Source organism: Pinus tabuliformis, chromosome 1_1, assembly GCF_031772625.1.
Source record: "Pinus tabuliformis cultivar Carrire ecotype Pingquan chromosome 1_1, CPIR1, whole genome shotgun sequence".
NCBI lineage: Eukaryota > Viridiplantae > Streptophyta > Pinopsida > Pinales > Pinaceae > Pinus > Pinus tabuliformis.
This window is the reverse complement of record NC_142297.1, coordinates 887,799,054-887,820,390: the sequence shown is the minus strand read 5'-3', so window position 1 is coordinate 887,820,390 and position 21,337 is coordinate 887,799,054.

The window sequence follows — 21,337 nt, the reverse complement described above, 5'->3', positions numbered from 1 at the left end:
GAAAGTATAAGCAATTTCATTTCCCATTTCAAAGAGCTAAGTGATAAGTTATGAGACATTGGTGAAAGGGTGTCCAATACTGACTTGGTCACCATCAAATTAAATGGCTTAGTGCAAGATTATAATTTTTTTGTTTCAAGTCTTTTAGCTAGAGAGAAGCCTCCTATTTTTAATGAACTGACAGGTGTTATTCTAGAAGAGGAAGAGAGGATGAAGAACTTCAATTTGGGCTCAAACAGTTCGGATTTGGCATTGATAGCAAAGGGTAAGAAACCATACAAAGGAAAGCGATGGGACAAAAGAAAAGGAGGAAATTTTCAAGAAAAATAGAAAGGTATGGCACAATCTAAATTTCCAGTTCATGATAAGAGAAACGATGTTTGTTATTATTGTGGAAAACTTGGATATCATGCTAAAGATTTCTATAAAAGAAAATATAATGATTCTAAACAAAGAAACAAAAGGCATAATGGGAATTTTTTGGACAAAGACACCTCAATCAATGATGGATTTAAAAATATCAAATTGTTTGTTTCTAATGCTGCATTATCTATTGAGACTGATGATGTGAATTCTTGGTTCATTGATTCTGGTGCATCACTCCATATGTCTTGTAATAAGGACTAGTTTGATGAATATCATGAGAAAATTGATGGAACATGTGTTTATCTAGGAGATAACAGATCCCTTCAAGTTCAAGGATCTGGAATAATAGGTGTGGTGTTACCTAATGGAAAAGAGAGATAGATCCATGATGTGATGTATGTTCCTGGTATAAAAAAGAATTTAATTTATGTTTCTACTATTGTTGATCAAGATATAAAGGTGGAATTTGTCAAATCACAGTGTGTTGTTAAAGATATCCAGGATAGCTACAAGGTTATTGCCACAGGTACCAGAGTTGGAGGCTCATATAAGCTGAATGTCACTAGGATAGGGCATCAAGAATTGGCATCTACAACAATGTCAACAGAAAAGTTGTGGCATCAAAGGTATGGGAATTTAAATCAAAATGATTTAGTGTTACTTCAAAGAAAAAAATGGTTGAAGGTCTTCCTATTATGAAGAATAATCATGTTGAATGTGAAGCATGTGCACTTGGAAAGCAACATAGAGAGGAATTTCCTGTACATGAAGAAAAAAGGAAAAGAGAAATACTTGAATTAATTCATACTGATGTATGTGGACCTATGCAAACTAGATCTCTTGGAGGAGCATTGTACTTTCTTATTTTTGTTGATGATAGATCTAGATACACTTGGGTCTATTTCATAAGAAATAAAAGTGATGCTTTTTATTACTTTATGGAATTCAAAAACATGGTGGAAAAACAAGCTAGGAAATGCATCAAAAATCTCAGATCTGATCATGGGGGAGAATACAAATCAAGAGTTTTTAATCAATATTATAAAATTCATGGGATTCTACAACAATTTACAGTGCCTCATACACCTCAGCAAAATGGAGTTGCTGAGAGGAAAAATAGAACACTAGTGGAATGTGCATGGAGCATGCTTCAAGGTAAAAATATCTCTAATGGTTTTTGGGTTGAAGCCATTAATACTGTTGTTTACTTGAAAAATAGGATTCCAACCAAAATTTTAGATCTAAAAAAACCTTTTGAAGAATTTTATGGATATAAACCAAAAGTGAATCATTTAAGAGTTTTTAGATGCAAGGCATTTGCACATATTCCAAAAGATGAAAGTAGAAAACTTGACGCAAAACCAATTAAGTGCACATTCATTGGTTATTGTGATGATCAAAAGGCATACAAGTTGTTTGATCCTACTTCACATGGATTTCTTACAAGTATGGATGTGGTGTTTCATGAAAATGTAGGTGAAGGTGATAAAATGAATAACTCAAGTGTATGGAATGATATTGATGATTATGTCAAAATGGAAGCAAGTTTTGAACAAGAACATGAACAGGTACAACAAAAGGTACATGAACAGGTACAGGTTCAAGAGCATGAAGCATCCAACAGTCATGACACTCCAAGAAGATAACATGAGACTCCACAAAGTAGGAAGAAGGATGAAAGCAGTAAAACTCTAAGGAGGTCATCACGTCAAATTCAGCCACCTATAAGGTATAAATATTATGCATTGATGTCTCATGTAATGAATTTTGTAGAACCCTCAAGTTATAAAGAAGCTAAAAAATATAAAGAATGGAGAGATGCAATGAATGAGGAATACAACTCTATAATGAAGAATGACACATGGGAATTAACATTATTGCGTAAAGATAAAGTTCCCATAGAATGCAAATGGTTGTTCAAACCAAAGTTTAATGTTGATGGTAGTATTGATAAGTATAAAGCTAGATTGGTTGCAAAAGGATATTCACAAGAAGAGGCATTGATTATGAAGATACTTTTTCACCTGTAGCTAAACTGAATACAATTAGAATCATGATTGCATTAGGTACAAAAAAAATTGGGAAATGCATCAATTAGATGTCAAATATGCTTTCTTGAATGGTGAATTAAAAGAATAAGTTTATTTGGTTCAACCTGAAGGGTTTGTAAAGCAAGGACAGGAGCATCTTATTTGCAAGTTAAAGAAAACTTTGTATGGTTTGAAACAAGTACAAAGATCTTGGTATGTGAAAATTGATTAATTCTTTTATGAAAAAGGTTTTGTGATAAGAAAAAGTGATCCTAACTTGTACATCAAGAGAGACGAAGATGGAAACATTGCCTTGATATTTTTGTATGTTGATGATCTTATCATAATAGGTAGTGCACACAGGTTGATTGAAGAAATTAAAATTTAGTTGTCATAGGTATTTGAAATGAAGGATCTTGGTGAATTTCATTTTAGAGGGAATCTGATAAGGCAATCATCATAGAAAGAAAATATAAAAAGACAATAATTGAAAGATTTCATATGTTTGAATGAAAACCAATGTCTACTCCTTTAGAACAGAATTCCAAGTTGTGCAATTATGATGGATCTAAAGAAGTGAATGGAACTTTGTATTGTCAATTGGTAGGAAGTTTGAACTACCTCACCACTACTAGCCCAGATATAGTGTATTCTGTCATCATCCTTAGTCAATTTATGGCCAAGCCTTGTGAAAGCCATTGGAAAGAAGCAAAGAAAGTCCTTCAGTATTTGAAAGGAAAACTTTATTTTGGTATTTTGTACACTGATGAATCTAATGTTGGGTTGGTAGGTTTTTATAATTCAGATTGGGCTGGAAATCCTGATGATAGAAGATCAACCTCAGGACATGCATTCAGTTTAGGATTGGGGGTTGTATCATGGAGCAGCAAGAAACAACCAATTATTTCTTTGTCATCCATAGATGCTGAATACAAAGCCTTGACCAATGCAACTTGTGAAGTTATTTGGTTAAGGAGGATTCTTGAAGATGTTGGAGAAAAACAAAGAGGACCAACAAGCATCAAATGTGACAACCAAAGTTCCATGAAGCTAGAAAATAATCCAATTGATCATGCTAGAACTAAACATATTGAAGTCCAACATCATTTTGTAAGGGAAAAGATACAATCAAATGAGATTCATCTAGTCTATTGTAATACAAGTGAGAATGTAACTGACATCTTTACCAAGCCTCTTGGAAAGATGAACTTTGAAATATGTAGACAACAACTACGCATTGTTGAAAATTCATTTCTCTGTTAAGGGGGAATGTTGGAATAATGTAGAAATGATATGTCAAGATAGAGTTGATGAGTTGTGTTCTCATAGTTAGTTTTTGATTCTATCTGTCATGAGTTGTTTCTTTGTAGTTTGTGTTGTGAGTTGGCGATTCGAATTTTTTGGATCTAGATTGTCCTAAAAGCTGTCTAGGTGTGCCTATATAATTTACTGGTTGTCCAAGCATTTTGATCAATACGTTTTGGTTTTTTTCTTGTGCATCTCTATGATTTTCTAGTTAAAAATTGATATATGTAAGCACAAACCTAATTCAAAGATCCATCATGATGGAGAAATCGATCTATGAGTTCACTTGATGTGGGTTAAATTTTGTAGCTAGAACCAATTTCAAAATGGGGACTTTATGATAGTATGTTTACGAATGAAGAGCCCAATCCTAATCCATCTTCTTTGAAAATATTTATATATGTGAAAGAAGACCTTCTAAAAAGGAATTAGATTGGGGAATTAAGACCAATAACTAAATTGAGTAGAAGTTCCATAACTTTTGAGACGTAAGTGCTACTTTATTTACAATTTCACATGACTTGGGAAAATGATTTTTGAAAGAAAATAATAAAGAAGGTTTGAAATACGATAATGAAGAGAAGAAAATCAAACAAGGTTGAGATTCCATACAATCTATATTGTGAAAACAATAATTATAGTATTTGATCTATGAAGCATGGATGATTCTCCAATTTTTCAGAGTAACAATACCTAAGCACAAAGGAATATTGATGTGGAAATTTACGTTGATTAAGAAATCAAGACCAATGATAGTTATAATTAAGAAAATTTTTGAAACAACGAATAACATTTCAAAAGAGAGAATATGAAATCATTCAAATGGAAAGAAACCAATTTTGAAACAGAGGGAATATTTTGAAAAAAATATATGAAAGCTACAATGAAAATCATTGCTACCTCTAATATTGGAACTACTTCAAAATTATGTCAGTATAAGAAGTCCATGGTTTGAAAATTTAGGTTAAGTACCAAATCGACATGTCTAAAGGTTTGAGGTGATAAAGAAAAATCAAACAAAAAATGAAAAATTAAAAATATGAAAAAAAAATGGGTGAAGTAAATCTTGATTCAAAAGTTGAGGTTGATTTCCAAATTGGAGAATAACATAGAAAACATAGTGAAAGGATAATTTATTTAAAAATCCATCCCAATTTCGAAATTAAGGTCCATGAGAGTTACAACAAAAAAAAGAGGAAAATGAAACTCAATAAAACGAGAAATCAATGCAAAAATAGAAAATACTTAAGAAAGAACTAATTCAAAACTATGAAGTGAAGCTTAAAAGCCTATTTAACGTAATTATCTAACACAACCATGCAATAAGAAACCAACACCAATGCATAAGAAGGAATAATCATATCCATATCAGTAAAACATAATGTGGGACTGTCGGGTCCTTCATCTTTGAAAGGATGACAATTGCAAAGGAAATTTTGGATGAAACTACCAGAAACAAAGCATCGAAAAACCAAAACGATAGTAGGATGGCTTGGAACTCACACAGCGGAAAATCAGGGAACGTGTTGAAGAACTAGGAACTGATTTTGATATTTTGATACAGTCAAATAGAAAACCAAAATGATGGCCCCAGGTATTGAAAGTCATGGATCAAGCAAGTGATGTATCAGAGCAAGCGAGCATGGTTATAAAAGAAGACAAAAGGCAGTGAGAAACAAGCTTAGATAGTGCCATAAAGTTCATATCAAGCCTGAAGAATAGATGGTGTTGCGCATCCATATTTCTTTAGCTCTAAGATTTGGATTTGAAATGTTTTTCTTATGTATTTCCTATATATTTTGATACTTCACACAAGTCTGTAACTGTCACAAGTTGTAACATTATTGTATATAATGAAACTATTTTCTGCTGATGATTATTATAAGAAAGATGGAATTTTGGCATTTAATTGTGTAGTTTATGGGCCCCTTTAAAATGTTCTTCATGTGTTAAATTTCCTGTTGAATGTATAACGTGAATGTTTAATAATGAATGTTGTGGTAGTTGCACAAGCCATATAATTGAATGATCTAAATCTCCTTTATCATTCCATGGTTCTGGCTCACTTCAGGTGAGATCTTCTTCTTGAAGGGGTGAAAATGTCGGCGAAGTGCTAGATTACGTGGGCCTTTTGTTGTCAACCTTGGTCGAACCCTATGTCAATTTCAAAGTAGATTTTCCTACCATTGAATGGTTCAATTGTCGGGACCTCAAGTTTCTTGAAGGGGGTTTAGATCACGTGATCCTTGTATATTTGTCGGAATATCCAGAAATGGTGGCATGAAAAGGTGGACTACTTTACTTTGCAATAGGCATAGTTGAGGTAGAAGAATATGAACTGGGTCAAAGAAGAAACTATATATGTTGAACCTTCTTGCGACCAATACGAGATATTTTGGTGTGAGTTTCTGGAGAAGTTATAAAACTGGTTGACTCAGTATTACCATAAATCAAGGGTTCCCATAAAACTGAGGTTTTGTAGGAATTGGAAAATAATAGATCTAGTTGATCTTCATTGGTTGGATGCAGAACTCACAAGAGTTGTTTATTTCTGGGTTAACGCGATGCTTGAAGGATATATTATTGAGTTTGCAATTGAAAAGCATCAATTGTTTTCCTACACAGAAGCTATATTCAAATTTGGAATACAAGGGCGACTGCTAAAAGAAATCCCACCTTGGATTAAGATACTGCTAGTCGAATACAACTTGTTTGAGTTTCAACAAATCAAATGACATCTTAAGTTACTTGTACTAGGGGAATGGATTAGGGGAAGGGAGGTTGTGTTGCTGCGGGAGGATGAAGGAATTCCTATAATGAATCAAGAAGAGTTATGAAATGAAAGGAACTTTAGGGCATTGCGGAGGGTGAGAATTGCTGAAGAGTGGCGCAAGAAGAAGTTGCAGGAACTTAGAGCTAGACGAAGTGAACTACAATGCATAGACAATGTTTTGAGGAGTTCCATAGAGCACAAGAGGGAAATGGAGACTCCGGAGCTAAGGAAAGTGAGTGAGGGAGAGATTTATTTTTCTGGCATGATGGGAGCAACCAGTGGGAGTAGAAGCAGAAGTGGAGTGAAGGGATTAGGAGTAGTTACTCTGATGCATGAGGATGTAGAAGGGTTTCGGACACCTGAGCTAGATGTTCGACTGATCAAGACACTAGAAGATGATACAACAATAGATTATGATTTACATTTCGTAATGAGGTGACTTTTGTTTGAAGATGAGTCAACACTTGAACACATAACCCCACAACATAGCAGCACGTTTATTCCTCCTACCTCTAACCTTCCCCTGGTGCTATAACAAAGTATGGATTTTCTCTTTTCAAAGGTACTCAAGTTTATTAAAGTTCAATTATCACTTCAATGTAAAAGTATTTCTAGTGGTGTTATTTAATCAAGTTCACTTAGTTATTTTCAAACAGTTTTACGAGGGGTTCATGCTTGTTTCTAGAACGTAACCAACCATGGATGGAGTCACAGTTGGTTCACTTATAGGATACCTTGAGTTTGCATGAAAGGGGGGAGAAGATGTTGAGAAACATTGGTATTTTTGTGAAGCTATTTGGAGAGCTCGTTAGGACCCTGATGTTACCAAGCTCATTGATTTTCAGACCACATTACAGGATAGGGCTTTGAGGTTTGTATAAAAGGGATTGATGCTAGCCCCAATGCTGGTATTGATGTGGTAAAGCGGGAATTTATTTAGGATTTTAAGTTACCGCAATCAAATCAACAAGGATTGGAAGAGTTGTTGGACATTTGCCAAAGGGAGGGGGAATCATCTTGGAAATGCATGCAGTAATTCAAGGATACTATTAGTAAATTATCTTACCTTATTGACCCCCATCACTGGAGAGACTATTTTGTCAAGGATTTGTTACCAATGACTCGAATTCCTTTATCTCAGCAAAATTGTAGCACGTTGCAAGATGCCTAGGAGAAAGAAATGCAAATAGAAGCTATGGCTAGTTATACATAAGATCACAGAGTTGGGGGACATTCAAGACATATGGCTATTATGGGCCTCCAAAATCAAATTGCTACATTGATAGAAAGGTTAAAATATCTAGCACCTACACATCTAACGATACCTCATGTTTGGTGTACCCACTGTTAGGTCGAAGGAAACGATGCTACAGAATGTTTGCAACTCAGAGGACCAGGATATTGGAGTGCGCCCATGGGACCTCAACCATTGTAGCCTCCGAGAGTTTCACAAAGCCTGTCCACACTTCCCTATCAAGGTCATACTCAGTTCCATTTGTTTCCCATTCTACCAGGTATGTCTACAAATGATTACTATGAAATATGTTGAAGCTTTGGGCATCAACCTCGCCTGTGTCCTATTTTACAGAAGTATTCAAGCATTTTGAATAACCTATTTGGTGAATTTTGTGGGTCCCCTAATCACCATATGGATCAATTTCATTCCTTGGATTCCTTAACGAACCACCTTGATTATTCTGATTTTTGTGTTAATGAGACTCCTCGAGGATGAGGACGAGGAGCTCCGAGGGGAGGAAGGACAGGTGGAAGACATTGGATTAGATGATATAATTGTGATTAATAAGGCCATGTGGTGAGAGAATTCCCTTTGTTGTGAGACCATGGTGTTCATACTATCAAGTAAATACACATGCAACTAAAGACTACCCTGAACTTATTGCTTGATGGGAAGAGACAAATTGGGCAAAGGGAGTTAATTTAGTCTGTGTAGAGCCCTAAGATCCTAGTCCTTCAACGAAGCCTAATATCAATGTTTTTAAGAGAGGAAGAAGGAGAACGGGAACTAATGTTGGAGCCCCTGATTAGCCAACTATTATAAATCCTGCATCTACAAATTATTCATATGATGCAAACTAGCAAAAGGAGTATTATAGGGATGCAACTGAACTCTTTTGTTAGTGGATGTCCTCACAAGGACCTCACAGTGAATTGTAGGAGCAAGTAAAGGGATGGTAGGAGAAGCATTTTGTAGAATCTTCCCAACCTATAATGGATTGGTTTAAGTTATTTTTACATATTATGAATGATGAGAAGCTCACTGGCTAGTTGCGGAAGAGATTGAAGACCATTGTTAAGGATGATGTGTTCTTTGAGGAACTGATTTATGCAAATCTACCTGAGTGGCATTTTAGACGAGTACGGAGGAATAAGAAGAGGACTAGAAGGGTGTTTTTGGTAGATGCTTAGATTGCATGGTTTCAAATCAAGGAATCTATGTTAGATTTGGGATTGAATGTTAATATTTTTCCAAGAAAGACTTGGGAAGCTCTTGGAAAACCCAAGTTGGTTTATTCCCCTATTTAGTTGCGGATGGAAAACCAGTACTGCATTCTTCCTATTGGTAGACTGGAAGATGTTGAGGTTGATATAGCTGGTGTTAAAACTTATGCAGATTTTGAGGTTATTGATATTATTGGGGACAAAGACCCATATCCGACTTTGTTGGGCATTGACTGGGATTTCAAGAATTATGTAGTTATTGATTTAATGTAGGATACTATGACTTTTGAAGTGGATGGTATATGTGCTATATAGCCTCTTGATCCATACCAAGGCCCGAGGTTTTACCAAACCTGTGGATGATGTTGAATCCACTAGTTTAGTGGACCAGTTGTATCAATTGACTGCTAGAAAGCAAGAATATTACATTAACCCCACAATAGTTGGTTCTATTAGTTGGAGGAGTATCAAAAGTACGAAAGTTGGCTTTGAAGTTGCGATGGAAGACTGGCAACAGGGTTCCCATAAACTCAACTCCCTACTGTTTGACGTATTTGTTGGATTGGTATCGAGGTACGCAAGTATCCTACTTTTAATGGTACTAATTTTGTTTTAATTTTTTTTAAGGAAATTGATTCTTGCATAGAAGAATGTTAGAAGATCCCTGTAATGAGTATTTCTTTGTAGTCTACTCCTGCATGGTGGTGGGCAACATACCCGAATCAACCGAAATAATGGAGCATTGTTAATGTTGTTTTGTTATATCAATTTTCTCCATTGAACGCACTTTTGAGAAATATTCCTATCTATAATAGTCGTACCTTGACACAAGACCATGTTTCACATTATTCTTCTATATGGAGGGTTGATGGTTTAGCAGTTGAAATGTGGCCTCATTTGTTTATTCATTCTTTGGGAAATATTTCACAAGCTTGGTATTTACAGGAGTTAAAATGTCAGACAACAGATTGGGACATCTTGCAACTCAGTTTCATAAATATTTTTCTTCTTCTGCTACCGATGAGAATATGGCACAGGCTCTTAAAGCTATTAGAGGTGTATTTTTTTGGGAGAGGATGTGCCAACAGAATGCAACAGGTATGGAGACTTTGTACACTAGTATGATTCAGGATTTCATGAAGTTGTTGTTTGTGGTAAAATTAACAAAGACCCAGATGATGATTTAGAGGAGTTAAGGCACCTAACTTTCAAAGAGTCTGAAGGGGAACAAAAAATTAAAGAGGATCCTGTTTGTGATGCCCCACACCTACAACCACTTAAATTGAAGAAGATGAATATTGGGACCAAAGAGAAACCAAATCTTGCCTCTATTGGGGACTATTGGGATGATCAGACCACATGGGAAATATTCGACCTACTCAAAGAATATGAAGATATCTTCCCCTGTTCCATCTCAAAGTTCAAGGGAATTAAAGGCAAGTAGGGATAAATGAAAATTACACTAAGGTAAGATGCAAATCTGGTTAAGCATCGACCTTACAGGTTGAATCCATGAGTCAAGGAGAAGGTCAAGAAGGAGATTGATAAGATGTTAGTTGTCGGTCTCATATTCCCTATTGATGAAGCTGAATGGATAAGACCCATTGTCATTCAGGATAAGAAGGATTCAGATGAAATCTGGGTATGTGTTGATTATTTAAGTCTCAATAATGCATGCATACATGATCCATTTCCCACCCCTTTCAGCGATGAATTCTTGGACAATGTTGGGGGAAATGAAGCATATTCCTTTACTGATGAGCTCTCGGGCTATCATCAAGTCTGTATTGCTGAAGAAGGCAAGAAGAAGAATGCATTCACCATTGAATGGGGGTCATATGTGTATAATTTTATGCCTTTTGGGTTAAAGAATGCTCCATTGTTTTCCTCTCGCATTGTCATTGCATCTTTCTGTGAATATATACACAGAAACCTAGAAGTTTACATGGATGATTGGATTATTTACATCTTGCTCAAGAATCACCCGAGTTTTTTAAGGGTTATGTTTGATAGGTGTAGGAAACTTCAAATATCCTTGAACCTGAAGAAATGCATTTTTGTTGTACCTTTTGGAACTCTATTGGGGCATATTGTTTGTAAGGAGGGAGTTTGTGTGGATCCTGCTAAAGTTGCGGTGACATTTCATATGTTGTCTCCCACTTCAGTTTTTCAGTTGCATTCTGCTTTGGGACATACTGGTTATTATCAAAGATTCATTCAGAAATACGCTTCCATTACAGATCCACTAGAGAATCTCCTTAAGGAATTAGAGCATTTTGTGTGGTCTACATAATGTAATTTTGCATTTGATACATTGAAAGAGAAGCTTGTGAGCGCACCGATTTTAGTCTATCATGACTGGAATAAGCAGTTCCATGCCCATGTGATGCCTCCAGGATCGCTTTGGGCACTATCTTGACACAACCGAGTGAAGGCAACTTAGACCACCCTATTTGTTTCACACACAGAAAAATTTCTAATGCAGAGCAGAAATACACTACCAAAAAAGAACAAGCCTTAGCGATGGTATACTCTCTCCAGAAGTTCCAACATTACCTACTAGGAGGTTCATTCAAGTTTTTTACAGACCTCTCAGCGTTGAAGTATTTAGTTAATAAGCTTGTTATTGAAGAAAGAATTTGTCAATGGTTTATGTTGTTTCAAGAGTTTACATTTGAATTTGTTGTTAAGCCAGGAAGGTCAAATGTGGGTTCGGACCATCTATCCAAATTGGAGTCAGGAGAGTCAAGAGGGTCAATCGATGATGAGTTTCTAGGTGCTCATTTGTTTCGCATTGTAGCTGTCCCTAACTATTTAGAATAGAATTCTACATTTCTTACTATATTGTAGTGCCCATCTGATTACACTACATTATAGAAGAATCATTTAGTTGTTCAAGCAACAAACTACCAATTGATTGTAGGATAGTTATATAATATGGGGCTTGATCAGATTCTACATCGTTGCATCCTTGATCATGAACATGAATGAATATTGTGGGAATGCCATGCTAGATTCACTGGGGGACATGTTGGAGGTAAATCTATTACTCGAAAGGTCCTACAAGCTAGTCTTTGGTGACCAACTCTTTTCATGGATGCAGAGTATGCCAAAACTTGTGATGTTTGTCAACAATTTGGTCGACCATCACGATGTGATGAAATTATCCTGAACCCAGTAGAGGCACTTACTGCATTTTAAAAGTGGGTTGTTAATTTTATTGGACCAATCAATCCTCTTGCTCGTCATTCTCATGCATGCTATATTATTATGGCAACAAACTATCGCACCCATTGGGCAGAAACTACTCCAATTAAAGACTATACTGTGGATACGAATGCTAGATTTATCTTTGAGAACATCAATACTAGGTTTGGTTGCCCTAAAAGCCTGAAGAGTGATAAGGGTTCTCACTTTATTAATGAAACAGTTCATAAGTTGTTGCATAATTTCATGATACAACATCACAAGAGCACTCCTTATCATCTGCAAGCTGATGGAATTGTTTAAGCACTTAACAAAATTCTAGTGAAGGGACTCACTAAAGTTTGTTCCACAACTCAATATGATTGGACTGAATGGGTTCCTGCTACCTTATGGGTTTATAGAACTATTGTCAAGAGACTAAATAGATATACCCCATTCGAACTAGTTTATGGCATGGAAGTTTCTGTTCCTACAGAGTTTATTGTTCTAAATCTCTTCATTTCTCATGCAACTAGGATGTCGGAGGATGAATCTCTTCCTGATCAAGTAAATAATTCGTTGCAATTGGACAAATATTGATTCCTCGCATATTTTCATCAGACAATTGAAAAGGAGCGCCAAAAAACCTGGCATGATCATCACATCAAGTAGTCCTTCTCTGTAGGTGATCAAGTCTTACTCTACAATAGCAGGTACCACAAACATCCTGGTAAGCTCCAAATGCAATGGCTTGATCCTTTCTATGTTGCAAGTATAAATATTCTGATTTTTTCTGGCTTTCTCAACTTGATGGTACTTTGTTTTCTAGATGGGTGGATGGTGCTCACCGAAAACCCTATTTTTATGGTTCAACTTCCAATTAAAGTGATCTCTCCTTGTGAAATTCATAGGTAGATGTGAGGATAGTTGTGTAAATAGTAGTCTTTTGTTTGTCTCATATTTTGTAGGTTTTGTATTTTCTGCAAGAGTCTTCCATTTTTCAGTCGCGACCCAACGCAACCAATTGTGGTTGGGGAGATTTTGTCATATCTTGTCTTTTCAGAGTCATTATTACTTGTCAGGTATGTTAGTTGTCCCAATCATGCCAGAGTTAGCTATTGAATTCATATTTCAATTCTGGATAAGATTATATTTTGCCGTTAGATTTTTTGTTACGTCACCACATCCCTCTATATGTGTCTGGATCGGTTATCATTCATTCAAAAATTAAGTCTCATTCCTAGTGCCTAATGGATAAGTCTATGCTAATTACCCTATATTTTCCCTCTTCTTGTCTTCGTCCTAATATTTCCTGTCATCCATTCTCATTTTCTGCTCTGGCTCTGATATTTCCCACCCATGAACCTTCTTTGTCTGCTCGTCTTCCTGTCTGATTTGTGTACATTCGTCACCTTGTGAATATGATTTTCTCAATTAAACCCACTCTCAGTCTATACCCCATCGATTCTCATATCCACTCTCAAGATGATTTGTTGGGAAAGTACAATAAAGTTCATCTTATGGATTGCGACCAGTCTGATTCCACACTATTCCCTGTGCTTCAGACTGATATTTTTATGGAGCTTAATACCCATCCCAATGCTCATTCCACCGTGAAATTTAGAATTTTTTTACGTCAATTGAAGTAGTCCACCCTTCTCCTTCTACGGGACTTGCCTGTGTTTGGCACCATTGGTGAGGTAATGTGCTATACAAAGATTTTGGCCAATTGACTTCATGGGGATTCTCTTTAGTGGGACCCTGAATACCCCATATGTAGGTTTTAAAACTGTACATAAATTAACTGCAAATGAATTCTAAGAACATAAAATAAACAATGATCATAAGATAAAACAAATACATAGAGTTTTTCCCCTAGATTCCAAAACCAGGGCTATTAGATTGATTTTTCATTATGTTCCTTTCAATCTTACAATATATAATTCAATAATTACAAATATGTATGCAAGTTTGTTTCATAAAAGGTGTGTACATACGCAGATCAAACTCTGAGCAGTAGCATATCGATTCTAAAGTATGGACATATATGTACATGGGTATCAGATATGAAAGGTGCATACATACGCAGAATTATTTTGCAAGGATCACGTACATATGCTAGGGTTTTGATAAATGTGATGTCTAATCAGCTTGATCAGTCTTGTATGTTTGTTGTTTCTTGTTAATGAAGTCTTTCATGATGATTTGGGTTTAACAGTAATGGTTAAGGTTGAATGATTTATGGAATGAATTGTTGAATAGTAATGATGTTGTTATCTATATGCGGTTCAAAGATATGTGATTGGTTCTGTAAGTGATTCAGTGAGTATTTCATTATTACAATGATTCAATTTCAGGGTTCAGTATTTTGAGATATTTAAGTAGGTATGTTTCATGGAAAATGTGTATATACATGGATATACTTAAGAAAAATTGCATATATATTTTGATATATGGTTGATCAGGGTTTACAGTGATAGAATCTAGTTTTTGTGATCAAAAGTATGTGGACTGGTATTCTGGTGAATGGATTTATAGTGATCTAACTACTTTAGTTGTTTGATATTGATTTGGGTCTCAATTGATACAGTGATTAAGTAATTTAATATGATGATTGGTTTCAGAGTTATGATTTTATATTGAGCTTAAATGATGGTAGTGGGTCCTATCTGAAAAATTGATTAAACCCGACCTACAAATTTGATGTTTTGGTTAAGGTCGATCTAGTATGAAATAATATGAAACGTGGTCCACATAGGTGTTGAGGGTTGGAGCCTTTAGTGAGGAATTCGAAGGTTCCTTCTAGTGGCAGCTAGTAAAATTTGATCAGGGGGTTGGATCTCCCTTCCAGTTGGTGCTGATAAGTGCGATCAGGGGGTTGGATCTCCCTTCTGGTTGGTGCCAATAAATGCGATTAGGGGGTTGCATCTCCCTTCTAGTGGGTTCTGGAGAATGCGAGAAGGTTATAGCCTTTTTCAGGTGGGTACCTGCATGCTGGTATGTGTCTGCTCCAGTACAAGATTGTAAGATGTTTAATGTATAGTAAAATAGAAAGACAAAGATGACAATAGTGGTGGTTTTCTCCCACATTAGGTTTACACCTAAAAATCTCGGTGTTCACCTATGTTGCTTATCTGTGATGGTTCATTTTGTTCTTACTGCACATGGTTACTATTTAATTGATGCCTATCAAAGTACTGATACATTGGTTCAAGTTAAACAGATGATGAATTAACTGAAAATTAATTTAATTGGATATACGTTAGTTGTATGCATAAAAATCACGTACATACACAGATTTACTTCAGTATAGTAGCATACAAAAATATGAAAAAGTAAAAAAAAAATTAAGTGATTTTTTAAAATACTAGTTCACCCCCTAGTATTTTTCCCAACAATTGGTATCAGAGCAGGTCCTTCAGAAGAAGCTTGATTGCTTGAAGGAGATCCATCAAGATGAGTATTCTAGAAGGAGTATTTTCTATCAGGCCACCTTTACTTAATGGAACTAACTTTGTCTTTTGGAAAGTTAGGATGAGAGCATACTTGGAGGCACTAGGATCTAACGTATGGAAAATCGTTGAAAGTGGATATCAATATCCAATATCCATTCCCACAGATACAATAGGAAAGAAAGAGTATGAAATTAATGCAAAGGCTGTAAATCTCATCTTGAGAAGTTTGTCCGAGTCTAAGTTCATGAAAGTAATGCAGTTGAACACAAAAAACGGAATGTGGGATAAGCTTATCCAAAGTTATGAAAGTGACACAAAGGTAAAAAGTGCTAAACTCCAATCATTTGGAATACAATATGAGACACTGAAAATGCATGATGATGAAAGCATTGCATAATTTTTCCTTAGAGTAGATGAAATTGTTAATTCCATGAGAAATCTTGGTGAATAAATAAAATATGCTATTGTTGTTGAAAATATTTTGAGATCACTAACTCCAAAGTTGATTCCAAAGTCCCCAATATTAAAGAAATGTAGGATTTGAAAAGTCTCACACTTAATCAAGTCCATGGAATATTGACAAAATTTGATATGAGGAAATGTGGTCCTTCAGACATGAGAGAAGTAGCCTTCAAAGCCACATATAAAGGGAAACAGAAGGAAACACCCAAAGACACAAGCTACATATCAGATGAAGAAGAAGCAAACTTAATGACAAAGTTGCAAGAAGGACTTGAAAATTCAAAGGTAAGATTCCATTTAAATGTTTTGTTTGTGGAAGAGTATGCCATTATGCATCCAAATGTCCTTATAGAGAAAATCATAAAGAAAATGGAAAGAATGTTGCTACAAAGAAGTTCTCTGATAAGAAAATATTTTACTCTAATGAAGATAGTCATAGCACATCCGATGACCAAGAAAATTCAGATTCAAATTATCTTGTACTTATGGCTCTTGAAGATCAGGAAATAGATGAATCAAATAGTTGTGAGTTAGATGATTTAATGAAAGCTCTAAAGGAGAATGATAAACTCAAGAATGCTAACAAAGAGTTGGAATCAAAATAAAATAGTATGATTGAAGAAATAAACATGTTGAAGATGGAATTAGAAGAAACCAATAAAAGAACAAAAAGCATGAGAAAACAACTTCAAGAAAAGGAAAAGCATTGTGAAACATTAGAATCTGAAATTATGACTCTAAAGGAAGATTATGAGAAGATCAACAAATGGGCAAAGGCATCTGAGTCTCTAGAGAATATTATTAATGAACAACACTCTCCTTTGATCAAGATAGACATTGGGTATGATCATACACAATGTGATGACAAAAACCAATATAGTGTTGTTCCAGGGAAATTTGAATCAAGTCACACATCTCCTAGATCAAGGACAAGATCTATTCCTAGGCACAAACGATGGTTTTATGGATATTATTTCTCTTGTAACTCTTTTGGGCATAAGTTCATTGATTGTAGGTCAAGTATGCATAACAAAACCAAGAGATGGGATAATTTCCATCACATAATTAGAAATTGAAGCAAATCTGGAGGAAGAAGGAGTCTCAGTCAGAAACACAGGGAAGAGTAACCCTACTGCAATTGATTACTCTTAAAGATTACTTCTCTCAGTGACTGCAGAAGTAATGTTAGGTACCTGACCTCATAAGAGCAGAAGATGATTATCAAGTACTCAGAATCATGGAAAGGTACAAACAAAACAGGCTCAAGGGGAGTTGTAGTTATGAAAATTCGACATTTCACCTTCTGTATGCAAATCCTATGAAATACAGTAACGTATATACGTTATTTATGATTTAGAAAGTCGTATATGCTTCTCTATGATGAAGAAATAGTGGGACAGGCTTAGGGATAAGTTATGATATACTTCAGTTACCTCTTATTTGACTTTCTGGTTCTAAAGTTGATTGATTACAATCTGATTGATGCTATTTAGAAGCGGTTTTGGATTTTATGAGTTTTTGATTCTTTAATGGATCTATGATTGATGAAGTTACTTTGATGTCCTTACTATTGGATGACTTGATATGGTCATACAATAAATAGTTGGCACAAGTTTAGGGGGAGAATACACTATGCTTCTAATAGTGCATTGTTTGCATTATGTTTGCTTGAGAATTCCTTGGTACATAATAATGCTTAACATTGGTGATGTTGCTGAAGATACTCATGTTACTGAAGTTTTTGAATGATGTTATGATGCTGAAATGATGTTTGAGTTTCCTTTGGTGAAATGATGGATGATTCTTATATATTGTTTGAGCCACTGATCAGATTTGTGATGATAGAAGACTCTCTGGTGATGATATGATTAAGGAATGTTGTTCTTCTTTGTGGAGGGAACACATAGATATTGTTATCCCATGATATGATTATTTGATGATGATGTTATTGTCATGGATGAAGCCTATGGTGTTGTTACATGTTATGATGCAAATGGTATGATTCTAGAAGAGTATGGTTCTAAGCATGTTGATCTTGATGATATGGGATCATAGAGATGAGTAGTTGATGAATGATGCTACATTTCCCTATCTTACTTTGATTCTCACATATTTTCTTGAATGCATGAAAATATATGTTGTTGTGATGCAAAAGATCTATATGACTTTGATGAGGTCAAGGGAATGAGCTCTACAAAACAAACTTATATTGTTGATAATGCATACTTGGTCACAAATTGATGATATTACATTGCTTCATGATGATATATATGGTGTTGTTTTCATATGCTTATGGTGCACATCCTATATATATGATTGTTGAAGACTATCTTAGTCTTACTACCTCACTATTGAGGTCTTTGGTCTTGGTTATAAATGACATATATGTTTGTTGATGTAAAGGTCATGTAAAGACCTATGGTATAAATAATTATAAATTTTTTTCATGTATGGACTATTGTGGTCAAGTCATGTAATCCCGTTTATTTGGGCATGTGATGTAATGTTTAGTCAAATATGTAACCGCATTATGTTGGCTGATCAATGTAAGAATGAGTCATTGGTGATAGGAAAGGTCATGTCTGGTTGAGTCATAGATTCATATACTTCTTTGTATATCTTTAGAAAATTCAGCATGTGCTTAGGGGGAGCATGCTCAATATTCAATGTCCACACTCAACAGATTAGATCTACAACACTCATATCAACAAACATAGAGAAGCCTTTATGCAACATTGGTCAGCCCTCTTCCCTTGATGTCAAAGGGGGAGAGAAGCTTGGTGTTTGAAGAATGCTTGGTGACTTGGGAGAGAAACTTGGTATATCTACAAATGTGTTTGCAGGTATATATAGGTGATGGTGACCAGACACCAAAGTGGTTGCGATCAAGTCCAAAGGCGGAGATTGTTGGCATTATGACAAATTTTTTGTCCTTGACTGCAACATAATTGATAAAGATGTAACCATGATGGTAGCAGGATGAGTACAGATGTAACAGAGAGATTACAAAGAAATATCAGTTCAGAGACAGAGGAATGATTAAGGTAAGGTATGAGGAAGTATACGCAGGTTCTATGAAGCAAATCCATGTACATATGTGGGTATAGTGGAGAAAAGTCGCATACAGTTTCCATACCATGGTATTCTAAATATCAAGGGTATTTACCATGATATTGGCCCATAGTAACGAGCACAATAATGGATATTTGATCCCATCCAAAAATACCATTGGCATAACTAAGGGTTTGACCCAAGGTATTGGTTAAGGCCTAAGCTATATAAGGTGATGGAGATCAAAGTGGTTGGAGTGAATGATTTGGGTTATGACTGGATTGTTTGATATGAAATAAGTGTGCACTTGAGAATGTGATGATGGATCATATCTTATAGATCTGAAATGACTGCATATTGAATAATCTTTTTATGGGTTAATAGATTTGTGATGATGATGTTATGAAGTGTGTCTTTTATAGTATATCTCGAGATCTGGGTTTAGTTGAGGTTTTGTTGTGAAACGAAGGTAAAAGTCAATAATTAAATATATTATGTAGGTTTGTTTTAAAAAAGGAACGTACATATGTAGATCAAAATCTGAGTAGTAGTGTATTGATTCTGCAGTATGGACATATATGTACACAGGTATCAAATATGAAAGGTGCGTACATACGTGGAAGTGTTTTGTAAGGGTCACGTACATATGCTAGGTTTTTGCTGAATGTGATGTCTGATCAACTTGATCAGTCTTGTTGTGTTTTTTGTTGTTTTTCAATGAAGTCTTTTATGATGATTGTGGTTTAACAATAATGGTTGAGGTTGAGTGATTTGTTGAATAGTAATGATGTTGTTGACAGGCCCCAAAATTGTCTATTTTATTAGGCCCATTTGATTATTTATAGACACTTAAATCATGTTTTTGACCCCCTTACTTTCACATCATAGATAAAATTTGTAGTATTAATGGTTCCTTAGGAATTTGGTTTATCCTTGCTTATATATGCCTAATATTATTTATTTTTGTAGAATATTATGAGAATATTGGGTAGATTGTGAAGATTTGGAGAGGGAGATAATCTAGATACTTTCTCCCTGCGATAGCAGGATCAATATTGGATAATAAATGAAAAAATATCTTGGAATCATTGAAAAATTATGGAGCTCTAGTGATTGAGAAAATCTCTAAATTTGTTCCCTATTATTTAATGCAGATTCCTAGTGTTGGGAACCAGATCCATTATTTGAGGGATTTTGGAGGGGAAAGCTTCCTCCTTTCAAGGAGAATGTTTCCTCATCATTTTTTATAAGTACCAATTCGAATTTTCCTCTAGGGGCATGTATTTTTTATTCATTTTATGGTGAAAACTTGTTCTTTAGTAGCTCCACTTTCATTTCTAGTAGGGATGTACTTGGATTGATTCAAATAATGAAGTTTGGTGCCATTTTTAGCTTCTAAAGCTTGGTATCCTTCATAGGACTCTGAGTATCCTTGGGCTTGGCCATCCCAGGAGCCTCAAAGCCCTTTTGTATAATTTTCTTTTCTTCTTTTCACTTCTTATTCACATTCACATCTTATTCTTGTTTTTCCTATTTATGCATTTAGTATTTTTGCTTATTTCGTTGTAGGATTGGGTTAAATGATTGAAGTAATTTGTTTTGCAGGTTATTTATATATTGAAAAGTGTGATGCATCCCTATAATATATTTCAAAATTCATATTAATCATTGAGCTACTTGGATTGGTTTACTAGTTCACAAATCTAGAAATTCTGGAAGTCCCTTGTGGCAAAAACTAATAATTTTCTGCTATTTTTAAGAACATGTTAATGAGATTAAATTGAGTTTATTCCACTTGGATTAGGTCATAAAAACATTCAAGTTAATAACAAAATTTACCCCAATGCATTTTCACTTGATTATGTTAGGCATTTTATAGGTTAACCAGCTCGCTAGTTCTTGAATTTCTAGTTTTTAGATTTTCTGCTATTTTTTAGGACGTGTCAACAAGGGTATTTTGTAGTGTTTCCACTTGGAATGGAGTCCTACGACATCCTAATTAATAAATAAATATTACCATCCCATTTTCACTTGATTTACTTGGTCATTCGGTGAATTATCTCTTCTTGTAGGAATTTTGTTTCGCTTGTAGCAATTCTATTTCACGTGTACCAACCTCCTGTAGCACTCTTGTAGCACGTGTAAACTTGACCAGATTTGCTCCAAAATATTTGTTTTGATCTCTTAGGCTTGAATCATGATCCTTAGTCTCTAAATCGATGATTGAGGAATAATAAACACCAATTAGG